This window comes from Ovis canadensis, chromosome 12 (genome assembly GCF_042477335.2).
Source record: "Ovis canadensis isolate MfBH-ARS-UI-01 breed Bighorn chromosome 12, ARS-UI_OviCan_v2, whole genome shotgun sequence".
In the NCBI taxonomy this organism is placed as follows: Eukaryota; Metazoa; Chordata; class Mammalia; order Artiodactyla; family Bovidae; genus Ovis; species Ovis canadensis.
In genome coordinates, this window is record NC_091256.1 from 11,646,353 (window position 1) to 11,665,856 (window position 19,504).

Genomic DNA, 19,504 nt, shown 5'->3' on the forward strand with positions numbered 1-19,504 from the left:
AAGAAGAATAGAACTGGTGAAATCAACCTGCCTGGCTTCAGACTATACTACAAAGCTACAGTCATCAAGACAACATGGTACTGGCACAAAGATAGAAATATAGATCAATGGAACAAACTAGAAAGCCCAGAGATAAATGCACTCACCTATGGATACCTTATCTTTGACAAAAGAGGCAAGAATATACAATAGAGAAAAGACAATCTCTTTAACAAGTGGTGCTGGGAAAACTGGTCAACCATTTGTAAAAGAATGAAACTAGAACACTTTCTATCACCATACACAAAAAACTCAAAATGGATTAAGGATCTAAATGTAAAACCAGAAACTACAAAACTCCTAGAGGAAAACATAGGCAAAACACTCTCTGACATAAATCACAGCAGAATCCTCTATGACCCACCTCCCAGAGTAATGGAAATAAAAGCAAAAATAAACAAATGGGACCTAATTAAACTTAAAAGCTTTTGCACAACCAAGGAAACTATAAGCAAGGTGAAAAGACAGCCTTGAGAATGGGAGAAAATAAAAGCAAACAAAGCAAATGACAAAAAATTAATTTCAAAATTATACAAGCAGCACATGCAGCTTAGTACCAGCGGAAAAAATGACCCAATCAAAAAATGGGCCAAAGAACTAAACAGACATTCCTCCAAAGAAGACATACAGATGGCTATTAATCACATGAAAAGATTCTCAACATCAGTAATTATCAGAGAAATACAAATCAAAACCACAATGAGGTACCATTTCACACCAGTCAGAATGGCTGCTATCCAAAAATCTACAAGCAATAAATGCTGGAGAGGGAGTGGAGAAAAGGGAACCCTCTTAGACTGTTGGTGGGAATGCAAACTAGTACAGCCACTATGGAGAACAGTGTGGAGATTCCTCAAAAAAATAGGAAATAGAACTGCCATATGACCCAGCAATCCCACTGCTGGGCATACACAGCAAGGAAACCAGAACTGAAAGAGACACGTGTAGCCCAGCGTTCATCTCAGCACTGTTTAAAATAGCTAGAACTGGAAGCATCCTAGATGTCTATCGGCAGATGAATGGCTAAGATAGCTGTGGTACATATACACAATGGAATATTACTCAGATACTAAAAGGAATGCATTTGAATCAGTGCTAATGACGTGGATGAAGCTGGAGCCTATTATACAGAGTGAAGTATGTCAGAAAGAAAACCACTAATACAGTATATTAATGCATATATGACAGCACCATTGTGGCAGAAAGTGAAGAAGAACTAAAGAGCGTCTTGATGAAAGTGAAAGAGGAGCGTGAAAAAGTTGGCTTAAAGCTCAACATTCTGAAAACTAAGATCATGGCATCCGATCCCGTCACTTCATGGCAAATAGATGGGGAAATAGTGGCTCACTTTGTTTTGGGGGGCTCCAAAATCAGTGCAGATGGTGACTGCAGACATGAAATTAAAAGACGCTTACTCCTTGGAAGGAAAGTTATGACCAACTTAGACAGCATATTAAAAAGCAGAGACACTACTTTGTCAAAAAAGATCTGTCTAGTCAAGGCTATGGTTTTTCCAGTAGTCATGTATGGATGTGAGAGATGGACTATAAAGAAAGCTGAGCACCAAAGAATTGACGCTTTTGAAATGTGGTGTTGGAGAAGACTCTTGAGAGTCCCTTGAACTGCAAGGAGATCCAACCAGTCCATTCTAAAGGATATCAGTCCTGGGTGTTCATTGGAAGGACTGATGTTGAAGCTGAAACTCCAATATTTTGGCCACCTGATATGAAGAGCTGACTCATTTGAAAAGACTCTGATGCTGGGAAAGACTGAGGGCAGGAGGAGAAGGAGAAGACAGAGGATGAGATGGTTGAATGGCATTACCAACTCAATGGACATGAGTTTGGGAAAACTCCAGGAGTTGGTGATGGACAGGGAGGCCTGGTGTGCTGCGGTTCATGGGGTCACAAAGAGTCAGACATGACTGAGCGATGGAACTGAACTGACTGAATGCATATATATGGAATTCAGAAAGATGATAATGATGACCCTATATGTGAGACAGCAAAAGAGACACCGAGATAACAGATATTTGGACTCTGTGGGAGAAGGTGAGGGTAGGATGATTTGAAAGGATAGCATTGAAACATGTATATTACCATATATGACGTAGATCACCAGTCCAAGTCCAATGCATAAGACAGTGTACTCACAGGACGACCCTGAGGGATGGGATGGGGAGGGAGATGGGTGGTGAATTCAGGATGGGGGACACTTGTACACCGTGGCTGATCTGTGTTGATGTATGGTGAAAGCCACTACAATATTTTAAAGTAATTAGCCTCCAATTAAATAAATTCATTTTTTAAAATGGTAAAAAAAAAAATTTTTAAATAAAAAGAGGAGCCCCTGTGCCACAAAAAGAGAGAAGTCTGCAAAAGACAACTAGAGAGGAGCTGACCCACCACGAATAGAGAATGGACACTCAGGGGAGTTAGAGTGGAGCCCCATGCCACAAATAGAGACTAGCCTCCTGCACACTGCAATTAGACAGGGGCCAGCTTGCACTTCTCTAGTAGAGGGCATCTGCCCCACTGTAGCTCAAGAGGAGGCTCCACCACAACTCTAAAGGAACCCTGAGTCATCTGCTGCAACTCAAGAGGACCCGAGTTTCCACTGCAATTTGACAGGACCCCTAGGCTGTAACAAGAAAAGGGGATACTTGTCAAAATGACAGAGGGGGCCCCAGCCAACACTGAAGCGGATTCCCCTGGCACAACTAAAGTGGAGTCCCCCAGGATATCACACCTAGAGAGAACTTTTGCCCCAAATAGAGACGAGCTCCCTGAAGGAAGTCAAGTGGAGTCCCTCACAACTAGAGAGCAGCAAACCCACTAATATTAGTGAGGAACCCCTGGCACCATAAGTAGAGAGGACCTCCCCTGCGGAGCCACCCACACCCCAACCAGAGAGGGCACTGCCCCACACCTCTAGAGGAGCCCTCCACCACAACTCTAGAGGAGCCCGCTGGACATCACACAAAGAGAGGAGCCCCTCTACTGCCAATACAGATGAACTTATACAAAAGTAGAGAGGGCCTTGCACATCACCACTAGAGAGAATAGAACCCACCACAACTACAGAGTTGAACCTGCCCAAAATGATAGAGAAGTCCCATGACAAAATTAGTGACAAAAAAAAACAAGACAGGAGCCACCCTGCATATCACTGCTAAAGAAGAGTCACCGCAAGACAACTAAAGAGGAGTCCCCACTGCAAGTCAAGAGGAACCCTGAGTACATCCATAATTCAAGAGGAACCCTGAGTTCCCCTCCACGGCAAGAGTGGAACCCTGAATCCCGAGCTGCAACTCAAGAGGAACACTGAGTAATGGCTGCAATTTGAGGGGAGCTCTGACTCCCTGCTGCAACTAGAGAGGAATCCCGAGTTACCCCTTGCAAATCAAGAGGAGGCCAGACTCCCCTGTTGTAACTCAAGGGTAACCCCGAGATCCCTGTCACAACTCCAGAGGAAACCCGAGTTTCAGGCCTCAACTCAAAAGGAGGCCTGACTTCCCTGTTGCAACTCGAGAGTAACACTGAGTTCCCGCTGCAACTTGAGAGGAGCTCTGAGTTTCCTGCTGCAACTTGAGAGGAAACCCGAGTTCCCCGCCTCAACTCAAGAGGAAGCCTAACTCCCCTGTTGCAATTCGAGAGGAACCCCGAGTTTCCAGCTGGAACTGGAGAACCTCGGGTTCCCTGCCTCAAATCAAGATGAGGCCCAATATCCCTGCAGTAACTCGAGAGGAACCCTGAGTCCCCCACTGCAACTCAAGATGAGCCCCATGCCCCCTGATGTAACTCCAGAGGATTCCCAAGAAGAGCCTGCTGCTGCTGCTGCTGCTGCTAAGTCGCTTCAGTTGTGTCCGACTCTACGCGACCCCATTGACGGCAGCCCACCAGGCTCCTCTGTCCCTGGGATTCTCCAGGCAAGAACACTGGAGTGGGTTGCCATTTCCTTGCATGAGAGCCTAACCCACCACAATTTGAGAGGAACACTTTACCGCAACAAGAGAGGAAGTCCCATACCACAACTAAATAGGAGGCCCCCTTGATAAAACTAGAGAGTAACCTCCTGCACATCACAACTAGAAAAAGGCCCCTTCTCATCACAGCCAGAGAGGAGTCACCCCCATCACAATTTGAGAAGAGCACTCTACCGCATCTGGCTACCACAACTAAGAAGATTCCCCACTTCCACAACTAGAGAAGAGCCTGCAAACAACAACTAGAGAGAAGCCGATCCACTACAAATAAAGAGTGGACCCTCACTGCAATTAGAGTGGAGCCCCATGTCACAACTAGAGTAGCCACCTGCACATTGCAACTCGCCAGGGGCCAGCCTGCACATCGCTACTACAGAGAATCTGCCCCACTGCAGCTCGAGAGGAGGCTCCACAACAACTCAGAGGAACCCCGAGTTACCTGCTGCAACTCAAAAGGCACCCCGAGTTCCCCACTGCAATTTCACAGGAGCCCTAGGCTGTAACAAGAAAAGGGCACACTGATCAAAATGACGGAGGGGCTCCCTGGCCAAAACTGAAGCGGATTCCCCAGGCACAACTAGAGTGGAGTCCCCCAGGATATCACACCTAGAGAGAAGTCCTTCGGCCACAAATAGAGATGAGCTCCCTGAAGTAAGCCGAGTGGCAACCCTTACAACCAGAGAGAAGCAATCCCACTAACATTAGTGAGGAACCCCTAGCGCCAAAAGTAGAGAGGACCTCCCCCATGGATCCACCCACACCCCAACCAGAGAGCACACAGCCCTGCACTTCGAGAGAAGCTCTCCATCACAACTCCAGGGAAGCCCACTGGACATCACACTTAGAAAGGACCTGCTCTACTGCTAATAGAGACGAACCTCACACCACAACTAGAGAGGAGCTTGCACACCGCAACTGGAGAGAATCAAACCCACAACAACAGAGTTGACCCTGACCACAACTATAGAGAAGTCCCATGCCAAAACTAGTGAGTAGCTACCCACCTAGCAACAAGATAGGAGCCACCCTGCACGTTCCTGCTAGAGAGGAGTTGCCCCAAGACAACTTGAGAAGAGTCCCTAAGGCAAGTCGAGAGGAACCCCGTGTTCCCCACCACCGCTCAAGTGGAACCCTGAGTCCCCCACTGCAACTCAAGAGGAACACTGAATTCCCACCACAGCTAGAGAGGAGTGCTGAGCTCCCTACTGCAACTCAAGAATCCTGATTGTCCAGCCTCAACTCAAAAGGAACCCCGAGTTCCCTGCTGCAACTCGAGAGGAGACCCAACTTACCTGCTGCAACTCAAGAAGAAACCCGAGTTCCATGCCTCAACTCGAGATGAGGCCAGACTCCTCTGCTACAACTCAAGAGAAAACACAATTTTTATGCCTCAACTCAAGAGGAGGCCTGACTTCCCTGTTGCAAATTGACGGAACTCCAAGTTCTCCATCACAGCTAGAAAGCAACACTGAGATCCCTGATGCAAATTGAGAAGAACCCTGAGATCACCCTCGCAACTCAAGAGGAGGCCTGAAATCCCTTGCTGCAACTCGAGAAGAAATTAGAGTTCCCCACCTCAACTCAAGAGGAGGCCTGACTCCCCTGTTGGAACATGGGATGAACCCCAATTTCAACCACCTCAATTCAAGAGGAGGCCTTATTCCCCTTCTGTGACTCAAGAGGAACCCCAAGTTCCCTGTCATGACTCAAGAGGAACCCCAAGTTCCCTGTCGCAACTCGAGAGGAGCCCCAAGGACTCTGATGCATCTCCAGAGGATTCCCAAGAGGAGCCACCCCCACCACAAATCGAGAGACGCACTCTACCACAACCAGAGAGGAAGGCCCATACAACAACTAAAGAGGAGGCCCCCCTGTCACAACTAGAGAAGAGTCTGCAAACCACAACTAGAGAGGAGCAGAAACAAAATCCTCAGTTGACCACACTGCAACTATAGTAGAGCCCCATACTGTAACTCTACCGTAGCCTACTGCACCTCACACCTAGACCGGAGCCAACCTGCTAATCGCTACTATAGAGGAGCTGCTCATGCAGCTCGAGGGGAGGCCCAGAACAACTCTAAATGAACCCCAATCATCCGTCCCAACTCGAGAGGAAACCAGAGTCCCCCACCGCAACTCAACAGGAGCTCTATAGTGTCATAAGGAAGGAGCTCCCAGTGACAAACAGAGGAACCCCTCACCAAAAGTGGAGAGGATTCCCCTGCCAAAACTAGAGAGGATCCCTCTGGCACAGTGGGCCTAGAGAAGAGCTCCTCTGCTGCAAATAGATAAGAAGCCCCTAAAGTAACTCAAGATGAGCTTCTCACAACTAGGGTGGAGCGACCCCATGAAAACTTGTAAGGAGCCCCCAATTCCACAACTAGGGAGAACTGCCGCGGGCCAGCATGAGGAACTCCGCCCATGGCAAAGGTCATGAGGAAGGAGGCTTGGCATACGCAAAGGCGTGATCAAGCCTCAGGAAACCCCCTGTTCCCGAGCATCTACCCCAAAACCAGAGTCTGTTTTATGCTCTCACCTACACCTCTGACTTTACGGGGGGCTCTCTCCCACAACCATTTCTCTCAGAGAAGGAGTTAACTTGCAGCTCCAGTTAATAAAAATTCCTGGGCGTGACAAAAGTGTTTCAACTTAGAAATTCCTCTGGAGGTCCTCTAGCCTCCTTGATCAGGTTCGTCAGGCCACATGTGATTGTTTACAGCCTCCCAACCTTGAGAGGCACAAGAGGCTTTAAAACTTTCTAAATACAGACTCTTGAGAAGTTAGAAAATTATTAGTATAGTATAGTGGGTTGATTAGAAATTATATTGGTGAAGGGTTTTTTCATTTGTCGTGCCAATAATTACTGCTATTTCCCTGCCCTGGGTGTGACAAGGGTGTCTCAGGTCAAACCTCTCTGCTGACAGACTAGCTTGTATGACAACCTCTCAACCATAAACAGCACAGAGAGTTTGGAGTATTAGCATAGGGCTTTTCTCATTGTTGAGTCAGTGATTGCTGCCAGGCCTCCATATCCTCAGGCACCTGGGAATATATAATCAATGTATTTGGAATATAGAAAAGGAACTATAGTAGTTTTTGATGTTGGCAATACTAGACTTTTTGAGTTAATGAATTTTCTCTTTTGTTATAGATCACTGTACTTTGTTATAAATCACTGTGTCCTTGCTATGTAAAAATGTAACTTTATCACTATCTTAAGACAAAATAGATCTTAAGGGGAACATTGGTCAAGGGTTTACATTTGTTGAGCCAATATTTGCTGCTAAATCCCCATATTCCTTGCCCTTATAATGAATATAACTAGCGTATAGGAAAAATAAGTATTAACCTTTAAGATTAATCATGTTAAACCTTAGGCTAAGTAAATTCCTTTCCTAGTTGTAACTCACTACACCCTCACCCTACAGGAATGCAACTTTATTTGGAGGGTGGCGCCTGATTTAAGAAAAAAATCACCCCTGGAAAAATAAGTTTTCTGGTTAACTGACCGGTATCAGAAAGGGCCATAAAATGTCAGCAGGTCTTATGGCCAGAAGATGATGTCAAACCCATAAGACCTTTGTATAATTTTATATGAAGCACCTGATTGTGACAAGGGTCAGGTCTGCTGATCCCTGCGTGACTCTGTATTCATTCCTATGTATAACAAAAAGGTATATAAACAAACCTGAAAAATAAAGAAATTGGATCAGTTTCTGGAAAGACTGATTCCCCCATGTCGTTTCTTTCTTGCTCCCCATTTTTTTGGCTGAATTCCCATCTGGAGCATGGATGCTATTCCATGTAAACCAAGTTATTCAGCCTCTTTTTCTCCACTAATTTTCCTACTACACTATCCATTTCTAATCTCTCTATATATCTGTAATTAAGATTTTTCCTAGGATGCTGATTCCGTCCCCACCTTCGGATCACCCTGGATCCACCGGGGCTGGACCCCGGCAGAGAACACCCTCCCCACAGAGAACCCCCAGAGGAAGCACTACCACTACTAGAGTAGAGCCCTGAGTGTCCTCCTGAACTGGAGAGTGGTCCTGTGCCACAACTCAAGAAAAGTCCATGGCCACAATGAGCGAGAAGCCCAGCCGCCGAGACCGAAGAGTGTCCCGTTACCACAACTGAGGTGGAGACAACGGACACAGCACCTAGAGGGGGTCCCCTCCACTGCAAACAGAGACGACCCCCCTGCTGCAAGTCGAATAGACGCCCCCTACCAATGTCAGAGAGGAGTAACCTCGCCACAACTAGAGAGCAGCCCCCTGAACATCGCAACTTGGGATGAGCATTCCCACACATCGCAATTAGACAGAAGCCTCCTTCCACAACTAGAGAGAAGGCTCGCATGCCACGACTAAAGAGGAGGGGCCATGCCCAAACTAGAGAGCAGGTTCACCCATACCACATCTGGAAAGAGTGCCTGTGGACATCGCTACCGGAGTGAGAAACCCCCTCCACAATTCAAGAGGAACACTTCACTGCAACTCTAGGGGTGCTTCCTGTACACCGTACTAAGAGAAGAGCTCCCCTAGCACACCTCGAGAGGAGACTGCACACCAAAACTAGAGAGGAGCCCACCCACCACAACTAAGAGTTGACCCTCCACAACAACTAAGAGGTGTCCCATGCCACAGGTAATTTAGCCACCCACACATCACAACTAAACAGAAGCCACCCTGCACATTGCAACTAGAGAGGAGCCACCCCACCACAACTCGAGTGGAGGCTCCACCTCAACTTGAGAGGAACACAAAGTCCCCCAACGCAACTTGAGAGGAGTCCCCAACCACGACTAGAGAGGCAAACACACACTGCAACAAGAGAGGAGCCCACCCAGACACAGCATGAAGAAAGGAGGCCCCACACCCTGTCCCTAGAGGGGAGCAATCTTGAACACCACACCTCGAGCGGAGGTTCCACACCACTATTAGGTGAAAGGAAAGTGAAGTCGCTCAGTCATGTCTGACTCTTTGCGACCCCACGGACTGTATCCTACCAGGCTCCTCCTTCCATGAAATTTTCCAGGTAAGAGTACTGGAGTGGGTTGCCATTTCCTTCTCCAGGGGATCTTCCCGACCCAGGGATTGAACCCGGGTCTCCCGCACTGCAGCAGACGCTTTACCCTCTGAGCCACCAGGGAGGTACTATTAGGTAGTAACCCCTCAAACCACAAATAGAGACGAGCCAGCAAACTGCGCCTAGAGAAGAGTCACACAGCATAATGCACCAAAACAGCAATTCCCAGTCCACAACCAGAGAGGACGCCTCCAGGCACAGCAAAACTAGGGAGGACACCACAACACATCACAACTAGAGAGAAAACCAACCGCTAAAACTAGAGAGTTGAATACACGCCACAACTAGAGAGTTGACCCTCAGGCACAACTAGTGGGAAGCACACTGCCAAAACTAGGGTGCTGCCCCCCTGCCCGCTGCTGTACATCGCATCTAGAGTGCAGAACCACGGCCACTAGAATGGACAACTCTGTCACAGGTCGACAGGAGCCCACCCCACACATCACAATTAGAGAAAAGTGCCCATGCACAGCACGACTAGAGTGCAACTCACACATGGATCATAACGAAAGAGGAGGTTGGCACTGCAACCAGAAAGGAGACCCCTGCTGTAACTCAAGCGGCACCCTGAGTGCCCCGCTTGATTTGGCAGGAGCCCTAGGCTGTAACAAGAAAAGGGGCTACAGGCCAAAATGACAGAGGGGCTCTGAGACCAAAACTGAAGCAAATTCCCCCGGCACAGTAGAGTGGAGTCCCACAGGACATCACACCTAGAGAGAAGCTCCTCTGCCGCAAAGAGAAACAAGCTCCCTGAAGTAATTTGAGTGGAGGCCCTCACTAGAGAGAAGCAATCCCACTAATAACAGTGAGGAAACCCTAGCACCAAAAGTAGAGAGGACCTCCCCCATGGAGCCAACTATGCCCTCAACCAGACAGGACACAGCCCCGAAACTCGAGAAGAGGCCTCTACCACAACTCGAGAGGAGCCCACGGGGCATCACGCATACAGAGGCAGCCCTCTGCTGCTAACAGAGACGAATTTCACACCCCAAGTAGAGAGGTGCTTGCACACCACAACTAGAGAGAATCGAACCCACCAAAACTACGGAGTTGACTCCAACCTCAACTAGAGAGAAGCCCCGTGCCAAAACTAGTGAGCAGCCACACACGTATTGCAACAAGACAGGAGTCACTCTGCACATCCCTGCTAGAGACGAACTGCCCCAAGACAACTTGAGAGGAGGCCCCATCAAAAGTTGAGAGGAACACTCAGTACCCCTCTAACTCGAGAGGAACCCCGAGTTCCCTGCCACAGCCCAAGTGGAACCCTGAGTCCCATGCTGCAAATCAAAAGGAACACCGAGTTTCCCGCCACAACTCCAGAGGAGCTCTGAGTTCCCTGAGGCAACTTGAGAGGAAAACCGAGTTCCCCGTTGCAACTCAAGATGAGCCCCAAGCCCCCTGATACAACTCAAGAGGACACATTTCGAGAAGAGCACTCACCTGAAACAAGTGAGGAAGTCCAATACCACAGCTAAAGCGGAGCCCCACCTCCTGCTCCCTGCCACAACTAGAGAGGAGTCTGCAAACCACAGCTAGAGAGAAGTGGAAACAAAAACGTTAATTGACACCACTGCAACTAGCGTGGAGCCCCATGCCGGAACTATACAGTAGCCTTCTGAAAGGTGGTTGCTAAACCACAAAAGACTCTGGGATTCTTGGCCTCCTCCAGAGAAGAATAATTCAATCTGTGGCCAGAGATAAGGCTTGATCACTCAGAGTTTTTGTGTAATAAAGTTTTATTAAAGTATAAAAAAGATAGAGAGAGCTTCTGACATAGACATCAGAAGGGGCAGAAAGAGTACCCTCCTGCTAGTCTTTAGCTGAATGTTATATAGTTACTAGCAGTCTGCTAATAAAGGAAATATCTCAAAACTCAGAAAATGGCACCAGGCCCCTCATCCACAAGATGCATTTTGAGATAACCTTGGCACCAGGTGAGTCATCCCAGGCCATAAAATGATTGACATGAATCTTGAAGAAAGGCAGATTTCCATACAAACATATAGTTTCATTAACATAGATTAGGAGAACAGTATACCTTACTGGTTTTTCAAGTCAGTTCTGAGCCTTTAGGCTGAACCGACTTGAAGACAGAGTCTGGGGTAAATATATAGCATATTAACATAGCTTAAGACAAACATTTCCATAAGAAAAATACAGTGGTTACCTCAAAGTTTGAGAAAAGTTAAGTTCAGGTGGAGCCAGGTGTCATTATGGCAACACAGAATTTTAAGAGAAACCTCTTTTTAAATTTGTATAGAGAAGGGAAAAAAATGTAACACTAGTTTGTTTCTTCCTGCTACTTAAGAGAGAGAGAAAAAAATGTCTGACCATTTCTCCAAAGAAAACATACAGATGGCTAATAAACACATGAAAAGATGCTCAACATCACTCATTATCAGAGAAATGCAAATCAAAACCACAATGAGGTACCATCTCACACTGGTCAGAATGCTATCAAAAAGTCTACAAACAATAAATGCTGGAGAGGGTATGGAGAAAAGGGAACCCTCTTACACTGTTGGTGGGAATGCAAACTATGGAGAACAGTGTGGAGATTCCTCACAAAACAGGAAACAGAACTGCCATACAACCCATCAATCCCACTGCTGGGCATACACACTGAAGAAACCCAAACTGAAAGGGACATGTGTACATCAGTGTTCATCGCAGCGCTGTTTACAATAGCTAGCACATGGAAGCAACCTGGGTGTCTATCAGCAGAGGAGTGGATAAGAAAGCTGTGGTACATATACACAATGGTATATTCAGTTCAGTTCAGCCGCTCAGTCGTGTCCGACTCTTTGTGACCCCGTGAATCGCAGCACGCCAGGCCTCCCTGTCCATCACCAACTCCCGGAGTTCACTCAGACTCAAGTCCATCAAGTCAGTGATGCCATCCAGCCATCTCATCCTCTGTCATCCCCTTCTCCTCGTGCCCCCAATCCCTCCTAGCATCAGAGTCTTTTCCAATGAGTCAACTCTTCGCATGAGGTGGCCAAAGTACTGGAGTTTCAGCTTTAGCATCATTTCTTCCAAAGAAATCCCAGGGCTGATCTCCTTCAGAATGGACTGGTTGGATCTCCTTGCAGTCCAAGGGACTCTCAAGAGTCTTCTCCAACACCACAGTTCAAAAGCATCAATATTACTCAGCTATTAAAAAGAACGCATTTGAATCATTTCTAAGGAGGTGGATGAAACTGGAGCCTATTATACAGAGTAAAATAAGTCAGAAAGAAAACACCAATACAGTATATTAGCACATATATATAGAATTTAGAAAGATGGTAATGATGACCCTATATGCGAAACAGCAAAAGAGACACAGATGTAAACAACAGACTTTTGGACTCTGTGGGAGAAGGCGAGGGTGGGGTGATTTGAGAAAATAGCACTGAAACATGTATACTACCATATGTAAAACAGATTGCCAGTCCAAGTTCAATGCATGGAACAGGGTGCTCAGGGCTGGTGCAATGGGATGACCCTGAGGGATGGGATGGCTAGTGAGGTGGGAGGGGGGTTCAGAGTGGGGGACACATGCACACCCATGGCTGACTCATGTCAATGTATGGCAAAGAGCACTACAATACTGTAAAGTAATTAGCCCCGAATTAAAATAAATTAATTTTTTTAAAATGTCTGACACTCGCAGCCTATTTCTTCCATTTGGAGACCCCTGGCCTTCCTGCCTGTTACCCTCTCACTACTGCACAACACAACTCAACAGGGGCCAGTGTGCTAATCGCTACTAGAAAGGAGCTGCCCCGTGCGGCTCAAGAGGAGGCCCCACCACAACTCTAAAGGAGCTCCAATCACCTGTCGCAACTCGAGAGGAACCCCGAGTCCCCCACCACAACTCGACAGGAGCCCTAAGCTGTCACAGGGAAGGAGACCCCGGTGACAAACAGAGGAGCTCCTTGCCCAAACTGGAGAGGATTTCCCTGCCAAAAGTATGGAGGAGCCACCAGCACATTGCGCCTAGAGAGGAGCCGCTCTACCGCAAAGAAAGGAGGCCCATGAAGTAACTCGAGATGAGCCTGTCACAACTAGAGCGGAGCAACCCTGTGAAAACTAGCGAGGAGCCCCCAATGCCACAAGTAGAGAGAACAGCCTCCCCACAGAGAACCCCCGAAGGAGGCACTACCACTACTAGCTAGGAGCCCCGAGTCCCCTCCTGAACTGGAGAGGAGACATATACCGCAACTCAAGAGAAGCCCATGGCCACAACGAGAGAGGAGCCCCACCCGTCCAACCTGGAGAGTGTCCCACCATCACAGCTGGAGAGAACCCGGACATCACACCTGAGATGAATTTCTCACAGGAGGTGCGAGCAGCTTCTCTCTTCCAGAAAACTCAAGAATCAGACCTGGAAGTGATCAATCAGAAGCAAAGCCAAGCCACCACAAAGCTTGTCAGTAACTTACAATGTAAAATCTAAGTAGTATTCTGAGGCAGAAAAGAGGCTTTAGAAGCAAGTTCTGACTTCCTGGTTCACAGCATGATTCGGAAGAATGTGAAAACACAACCTGTGTACTCGGATCCTCCTGTGAGATAACTGGTTTTAAACAGAGAATTCTGTGAACAGAGAATACTCTAAATCTACCTAGCCTGCTTAGGTGAAAATGTACCCAGAGATGACCCTTTAATAAGGAGTTACAGGCAGCTTGCTTTCATTTCCGAAACGAACAGAATTTGACTAACAAAGATGTGGAACTGAATAACACACAAGGAAGGAAAGTTTTTCCACGTAATTTTCAGTCTAAAATCAACTAGGCTTCGGATACAGAAAATAGAGCTTTAATCCAAAGCTGGGGTTCAAGGATCACACACAGCATGTTTCTGAAGAACATAACACAAAAGGGCTGAGTGGATCCTTCTGGGAGAACCATTGTTTGAGCAGACAGTAAATTATAACTGACATTTTTGGGTGTACTTCACCTCTTAGAAGAACCCCTACCAAGGCATGACAAGCAGCTTCTTTCTTTCAGAAAGCTCAAGGATTAGACCAGGAACCTGTCAATCTGAATAAAAATGAAGGAGATGGCAGTGTTTTTCCAGGAAATGGGTCAAAACCCAACTTGTTTGCTCATTTGCAATGTTACAGCTTGAGCCAAAAGTTCAGTTTGCTATGTTCCCACACAGCATGAGTCTGAAGAATGGAAAAACACACACAGGGCACTCGGATTCTTCTCTGGGTGTACTGGTTTGAGCAGAGAGTTCTGTGACTTGTTAGTTCTCTAACTATAACTAATCTGCATACGTGAAAATGTCATCTGAGATGGACCTCCTAACAAGGATTTGCAAGCAGCTTGGTTGTTTTGAAAAATTCCAGGATTAGACTAAGGCAGTTGTTGGAGAGAATAAAACAAGAGCAAGCAAGGTGTCTCGAGGTTGCTTTCCATCTCAAATTAACTCGTTCTCTGAGCCAGAATGTATGTCTTTGACCAGAGCTCAGTTTCAAGGTTCACATGGAGCATAGTTCCAAAGATTGCAAACACACACAGGGCCCACAGGATCCTTCTGTGAGAACACTATGTGAGCAGGGAGGTCTGTGACTAGTTAGTTCCCTAGCTATAAGTAATGTGGGTAAGTGTAAATGTTCTGGGATGATGTCCAAACCAGGATGTTCATGCAGCTTGTCTGTTTCAGAAAAGTCATGGTTTAGACTAGGAAGTTGTTGATATGATTAAAACAAAAGTCGACCAAAGCATTTTTCAAGTAACTGATCCAAGGCAGAAGAAAAGTCCTAAGCAAGAGCTTGGTTTTCCAGGTTGACACACAGCATGAGTCTGGAGACTGCAAAGACACAGACAGGGCACACAATTCTGTGGAAACCGTGGTTCAAGCAGGGAGTTCTGGGTCTCTTTAGTTCTCTGAATGATAATTCACCAGGTTGGGTGAAAATAGACTCAGAGATAACCCTGGAGCAAATAGTTGCAAGCAGCTTGCCTGTTTCAGACAACTCAGGGATCAGACTAAGGAAGCTGTTGAATGGATTCACCCAAAGTAACCAAAGTGTTATTTGGGTTACTTTCAGTGGAAAACGACCTCCTTTTCCGAGGCAGATAATACAGCTTGAACCCAAAGCTCAGGTTTCGAGATTCACACACAGCATGATGTGCTTGCTGTGTCTGAACCTTGTAAAATGTCACAAATTATGGATGCCATTGAACTGAATAAAACAATACTTCAAGGAATTTGTTGACTGCAATAAAAGAAAAGCACGATTGTGTTTTGGAGGTCAGTTTCAGTCTAAAATGGACTAGTTTTGCAAGGCAGGAAATAGAGCTTTCACCAAATGCTCAGTTTCAACATTCACACACAGCACATGCCTTCCAAAGGTAAAGACACAAAGAGGCCCATTGGATCCTTCTCTAGAAACATGCTTTGGGTTGGGAGTTCTGTGACTAGTTAGCACTCTAACTATAGGAAACCTGGATAGGTGAAAATGTACTCTGACATGACCTAATGAGGAGTTGCAAGCATCCTTTTCCGTTCTGAAAACTTGAGGATTAGAGTAGGAAGTTGTCAATTTCCACAAAGCCAAAGCGAGCAGCAAATCGTGTTGCAAGAGGCTAGTTGCCTGAGGCAGGAAATACAGCTTGAACCAAAAACTTGGTTTTCAAGGTTCAGATACATCATGTTTCCATTCAGAATGTAAAGACACAAACAGGGCACACTGGATCTTCCTGGGACAGTACTGCTTTGAGCAGAGAGTTCTGTGTGTAGTTACTTTTGTCACTACAGCTAAGCTGGTGAGGTGCAAATGTGCTCTGAGATGAATTCCTCACAGGAGGTGCAAGCAGCTTCTCTCTTTCAGAAAACTCAAGAATCAGATCTGGAAGTGATCGATCAGAAACAAAGCAAAGCCACCAAAGGGTTTGTTGGTAACTTACACTGTAAAATCTAAGTAGTTTTCTGAGGCAGAGAAGAGGCTTTAGCCAGCAAGCTCTGATTTCCCAGTTCACAGCATGATTTGGAAGAATGTAAAAACATAACCTGAGCACTCGGATCCTCCTGTGAAAACACTCGTTTTGAACAGAGAGTTCTGGATGAGAGACTACTCTAAGTCTACCTAGCCTGCTTAGGTGAAAATGTACTCTGAGATAACCCTCTAACAAGGAATTGCAAGCAGCTTTCTTTGGTTTCCAAAACCAACAGGATTTGACTAAGGAAGTTGTGGCACGGAATAACACACAAGCAAGCAAAGTGTTTTCTAAGTAACTTTCAGTCTAAAATATACTAGGTTTCAGATGCAGATAGTTCAGCTTTAAGGAAAATGTCAGTTTTCAAAGTCAACACACAGCATGTTTCTGAGCAGTGTAAATGCACAAACAGGGCATACTGGATCCTTCTCTGAGAACACAGGTTTGACCAGAGTTCTGGACTAGTTTGTACTCCAACTGTAACCTGGTTAGGTAAAAATGTACTCTGAGATGATATCTTAACAAGGAGTTTGCATGCAGCCTGTTTCTTTCAAAAAACTCAAGGGTTAGACTATGGAAGTTGTTGAACCTAATAAAATAAAAGCAACCGAAGTGTTTTTCATGTAACTTTCAGTCTAAAACTACCAAGTTTTCAGAGGCAGAAAATACAGCTTTTGTCAAGAGGCTCAGAGTTTCAAGTTCACACACCACATGTTCTTCATTAACTTAGAGACATACACAGTACATGCTGGACACTTCTGTGAGAACACTGGTTTGAGCAGAGAATTCTGTGACTAGTTAATACTATACCTATAGCCAACATGGTTACGTGGAAATGTACTCTGAGATGACGTCCTAATACGGAGTTTCACAATTCATATGGAGACATGAAAGACCCCAAATAGCTAAAGCAGTCTTGAGAAAAAATAACAGAGCTGAAGAAATCAACCTTCCTGACCAGATTATACTATAAAGCTACAGTCATCAAGAAAGTATGGTACTGGCACAAAAACAGAAATATAGGCCAATGGAACAAGATAGAATGCCCAGAAATAAACCCATGCACCTATGGGTACCATATTTTTGACAAAGGAGGAAGAATATACAATGGGGCAAAGATAGCCTCTTCAATAAATGGTGCTGGGAAAACTGGATAGCTACATATAAAAGAATGAAATTAGAACACTCCCTAACACCATATACAAAGATAAACTCAAAATGGATTAAATATCTAAATGTAAGATCAGAAACTATAAAACTCTTCAAGGAAAACATAAGCAGAACACTCAATTACATAAATAAAAGCAATATTCTCTATGATCCACCTCCTAGAGTAATGGAAGTAAAAACAAAAATAAACATGTGGGACCTAATTAAGCATGAAAGCTTTTGCACAGCAAAGGAAACTACAAACAAGGTGAAAAGACAACCCTCAGAATGGGAGAAATTAGTAGCAAATGAAACAACTAACAAAGGATTAATTTCCAAAATTAACAAGCAGCTGATACCAGTCAATACCAGAAAAATGAACAATCCAATAAAAAAGGGGGGAAAAGACCTAAACAGACATTTCTCCAAAGAACACATACAGATAGCTAACAAACACTTGAAAAGATGCTCAGCATCACTCATTATTAGAGAAATGCAAAAATCAAAACTACAATGAGATACCATCTCACACCAATCAGAATGGCCATCATCAAAAAAATCTACAAACAATAAGTGCAGGAGAGGCTGTGGAGAAAAGGGAACCCTCTTGCATTGCTGGTGGGAATGTAAGCTGATACAGCCACTATGGAAGATGGCAAGGAGAGTCCTTAAAAAACTGGGAAGAAAACCACCTTATGGCCCAGCAATCCCACTCCTAGGCATATACCCTGAGGAAACCAAAATTGAAAAAGACGTATGTACTCCAATGTTTATTGAGGCACTATTTACAATAGCTAGAACATGGAAGCAATCTAGATGTCCATTGGCAGGTGAATGGATCAAGAAGCTGTGATGTGTATACACAACGCAATATTATTCAGCTATAAAAAAAAAAATGTATCTGAGTCAGTTCTAATGAGAGGGATGAACCTAGAGCCTGTTACACAGAGTGAAGTAAGTCAGAAACAGAAACATAAATATCGTATACTAATGTAAATATATGGAATCTAGAAAGATGCTATCGATGAATATTTGCAGGGCAGCAATGGAGAAACAGACTAGAGAAAAGACTTATGGACATGGGGAGGGGGAGGAGAGGCTGAGACGTATGAAGAGAGCAACATGGAAACTTACATTACCATATGTAAAATAGATAGCCAATGGGGATTTGACGACTCAGTGAACTGATGACTCAGAGAACTCAAACAGGGGCTCTGTATCAACCTGGCAGAGTGGTATGGGGAGGGAGATAGGAGGGAGGCTCAAGAAGGAGAGGACATATGTATACCTATGGCTGATTTATGTTGAGGTTCGACAGAAAACAACAAAATTCTGTAAAGCAATTATCCTTCAATTACAAAATAAATAATTTTTTTTTAAGTATAAGATATTTTTCTCCTTCAGTCATAATGTTGTGTCTGACTCTTTGTGACCCTTTGGACTGCAGCACACCAGGCTTCCCTGTCCTTCACTATCTCCCAGTTTCCTCAAACTCATGTCCATTGAGTCAGTGATGCTATCCATCCATCTCATCCTCTGCTACCACCTTTCTCCTGCATTCAATCTTTCCCAGTATCAGAGTCTTTTCCAATGAGTATACTCTTCAATTAGGTCACTAAAGTATTGGAGCGCCAGCTTCAGCAACCATCTTTCCAATGAATGCTCAGGGTTGATTTCCTTTAGGACTGACTGGTTTGATATCCTTGTAGTCCAAGGGACTTTCAAGAGTCTTGTCCAGTACCACAGTTCAAAAGCATCAATTCTTTGGTGCTCAGCCTTCTTTATGGTCCAACTCTCACATCTGTACATGACTTCTGGAAAAACCATAGCTTTCACTATACAGACCTTTGTGGGCAAAGTGATGCTTCTGCTTTTTAATACACTGCCCAGGGTTGTCATAGCTTTCCTTCCAAGGAGTAAGCATCTTTTAATTTCATAGCTACAGTCACCATTCACAGTGATTTTGGAGCCCAAGAAAATAAAATCTGTCACTGATTCCTAAAAGAATAAGATATCTTGAAATAAATTTAACCAAGGAATCAAATACCTGAAACTATAAATTACTGATGAAGGAATTTGAAAATTATAGAAAGAAATGGAAAGATATCCTGTGTTCTTGGATTGGAAGAAATAATATTGTTAAAATGTCCATACAACCCATAGCAATCTAGAGATTTAATGCAACCCCTATCAAAATATCCATTACATGTTTCACAGAACTAGAACAAATAATCCTAAAATTTATTGAAATCGCAAAAGATCCCAAAGAGCAAAAGCAATATTGAGAAAACAAGAACAAATGTGGAGG

At 45.1% G+C, this 19,504-nt stretch overlaps 1 long non-coding RNA gene across 1 annotated transcript in view; it reads right to left on the bottom strand.

Annotated features, from left to right (window-relative positions):
* Positions 1-19,504, bottom strand: part of LOC138415942 (uncharacterized) — a 35,463-nt gene that overhangs the window by 12,120 nt on the left and 3,839 nt on the right. Inside the window, exon 2 of the long non-coding RNA XR_011247459.1 lies at positions 10,559-10,650. This is a non-coding gene — a long non-coding RNA (uncharacterized lncRNA). The remainder of the gene's footprint in view (positions 1-10,558; positions 10,651-19,504) is intronic.